Raw genomic sequence first — 3,710 nt, forward strand, 5'->3', positions numbered from 1 at the left:
ATGGCCTCTTAGAATATACTTATCTTTACTTTTTGAAATTTTTTGCGGGACAACGAAACTAACAAGCTCGAGTTTACGAGTGATTTTGAATTGCTCGATAAGATCTGCTCTTTTGCGAAATGATTCAGGATATTTCTCTGTTATTAGTGATGGGTTTGGTAAGGTTTGGTAAACCCAGGAATAAGATAAGGTTTGGTAAACCCAGGAATAATCGAAAGAATAGCTGGTTTTGTTCCACATTGACTCATGTCTAAAAATAATTTATCAGTTTCCTCTTTTGTTGGGATAGAAACATTTTTTCTATGTGTTATTTTTTTTTTTATTTGATCACGCCATGAACTTTATTATTTAAATTACATTGCAAAGATTTGGCTGAGATAAAATCAATATCGGAAACAGGTTTGAATTCTATCTTTATAAAGCTTGGTAGTAACCAATAAGCTTTTTCTTCAGTGTATATTTTTGAACTTTTAATGTTAACTACACACTCAATATGAAATAGTACTGCACCAACATGTGAACAGCTTTCTCCAAGACCAGCTATGCAATTGCAATGTGCACAAACTATAATTACTGACTTCTCCGAAATAATCCATGGATGTAATGGTACATCTTCCATTTTTTGAGAACGTTTCACCTATAATATTGGTTAAAAAAAATTAAAATAAGAAAGCTATTTCTATTTAAATATTGAACTAAAAATTAAGTAACCTACTCTGCCATGAATAAGAACATATTTCTCAAATAATTTCACACCAACGTTGATAATCCAACCTGATACAAATTGATTATAAGAATCAAAAGCTTTATATGCTTTCAATTGATCCTTAGAAAGAGGACTAGGAGCAAATAAAAAATAGTTCACAATATCTGGATTTGAATAACTATCTACATTATCGGAGAAGTATTTTTAAGAAGATTAACGTGGTTTATAAAGCTTATTTTTTCCAAATATCTTTGCTTTGCATTAGAATCAAGCTTAGACAAATATTTGCTTTCTGTTGACATTGCCGATCACAATAAACCACAGTGACCGCCAGGTTTGAAGTCTCCCGACATCAGATTTTTTTTTATAAATACTTAGTTGAATATATGAAAATAAATATTTGGGTAGTAAAAACCTCTAGGGGAATGAAAAAATGTATGAAAATCAAAAAATAAAAATTATAATTTTCAGTTAAAAAATATCCGCCATTTTCAAAAAAAGGGCTTTAATTTGCTAATCAAATACCGGCGTATTTTGATTTTAAACATACTCTGGTACACGACGACTTGAGTTTTATTAAAGGGCGGTCGACAATTTATGTGCTGTTTGTTTTCAAATCTTTGGTAAAAAGTCATCAAAGCTTCATAAAATATCAAAAGTTATTGAAGAAAAAATAAAAAACTTTAATTTGGGATAGCTATGATCAAAATTTAGCAAACCATCCTAAAGTTATTTGTAGCAATTGTTATAAAAACCTTTATTGTTTGGAAAAAAACGATACAAAATACTTTGATAAGTGGCTAAAGCAAATTTCTCAGGTTAGTTACAAAAATTAATAAAAAACTATATTTAAGACTTAGTGTTTAATTAAATAAAGTTGTTTTATTTTTTATTAATTTTTAAAAAAGAAAGAGCTGTGTCTCAATGAACTTTAATAAACTTGAAAAAAAACATCAACATTTAAACAGCTTGTTTTAGGAACTAATATGTCATCGATGTGTTTATTTTTTTTGTGTTATATTTTTTATATTACTAATTTATATAGTTTTAGATTTTTTTTATTTAGATAAACCGTCAAGATATCAGAAAAACTTCAGATGTTTCAGAAATATCAAAAGGTGTTAACATTATTACTTCTGAGTTAAATGAAGATAAAAATGAAAGGATGTGCTTAAAATGGATCAGTCATTGAGCGTATAAAATGTTTAGAACTATCTCAGTGTAAAACCAAAACATTGTGTTCTATATTTAGAAAAAGTCTTGGCTTTCATTAAAGGAAATATTGTTAAAAAATTAGAGGCTTTAAAAGCAGAAATGAATGAATATTTTTCATGTAAAGAAGAAGAATTTGTTGAAGCTGGTGATATAGTAAATAAATCAATGGTTTATATTAAAGATATTGATGAATTTATACATGATATAACAGACTTTTCAACTCTCACGGTTTTACCATGAGACTCACAGTTTTATAACGAACCTCACGGTCTCACGGTTGATCCAATATTCTCACGGTAAATTTTAAAAATTTTCCAAAGAAGTTTTTTTTTCAATTTACTCTTAATATTTTAGCTTAAAATAATAACAATATATATTCTGAAAAAGATTATGATTACATCAAAACTAATGAATATTAAGTGAACAAAACAGATCATAAAACCAGCTCCGACTTATAAATAGCTTTAAACATGAGTTTTTTTATATTATAAATCAAATCCAAATTTTTAAAAATGGCGTCAAAGCAAACATATAAATGCAAATTTAACTCGACATGGTGCCAAGATTACCCTGTTTGGGCTGTTAAAGGTAATATTTAACAATTTTACTGTGTTCCGTGTATCTGATCATTGCAAAAAACACATTCACAAAGCAAATGTTATTGCATTAAAAAAGCAAACTTCTTTAAATAACTTTTTAAAAACTGACACAACATTAGATAATCAAGTAGTTAATGCTGAGGTCATGGTAACAAATTTTTTGGTTCAACACAACATTTCTTCACCTCCAATCATCTTACATCTCTTTTTAAAGAGGCTTTTCCAGATAGTAAAATTGCCAAGAGGTATGCAGCAAGTCGAACTAAAACAATGGCTATTATAAACGAATCATTTGCTCTACATTGTCAAAATAACATTGTAGAACATTGTAAAGTTCATCCATATTCCTTATGCACAGATGGATCGAATGACTCTGGCATTGATAAGACGAATCCAATATGTATCAAAATATTTGATGCTAACCGCTCAAAAACAATAATATGTCATTTCTTTGATATGTGCTTAACATCTGGAGTTGATTGTGCAAAGGCTGCTGTTATCTTTTCTTCAATAGAAAAAAAAATTGAAGTATATGAAATTCCATGGAAAAAATGCATAAGTTTAAGTGTTGATAATACAAACTCTATGACTGGAAAAAGAAATTCAGTTGCATCAAGATTTTTAGAAAAAAATAATAATATCTTTATTGGTGGCTGCCCTTGTCATCTTGCACACTTAGCTGCTAGTAAAGCTCATGATGTTTTTTGTGATTATATTGCATTAAATGTCGAAAATGTTATGATTGACTTGTACTATTGGTTTGATAAAAGTGCAAAACAAAAAGGCAAATTGAGAGAGTACTTTGAATTTTGTAATCAAGAATATCAAGGCATTCTAAAGCATCTATCATTTAGATGGCTATCTTTAGATAAATGTATTTCAAAAGCTATTGTCTACAATACAAGCCTGAAAGCTTATTTTTCAAGTGAAAGTTTTGCTGATGAAAGGTTTAAGCGTTTATATGACGAATTTCATAATCCAATTTTGGAACCAGCAATGCTTTTTCTAACTTCAGCATTACCTTTGTTATTACATTTCAATCTACTATTGCAGCGAGAAGAGCCAAAAATTCATTGTCTAAAATCAGCAATGGAAAGTCTAGGCAAAAAGCTGGCTAAGCGTATTATTCTACCAAACAAACTGAAAAACATTTCATCGGTTTTTGAAATAGACTTAGAAGATTCAAAAAA

This window comes from Hydra vulgaris, chromosome 01 (genome assembly GCF_038396675.1).
Source record: "Hydra vulgaris chromosome 01, alternate assembly HydraT2T_AEP".
Classification (NCBI taxonomy): Eukaryota; Metazoa; Cnidaria; class Hydrozoa; order Anthoathecata; family Hydridae; genus Hydra; species Hydra vulgaris.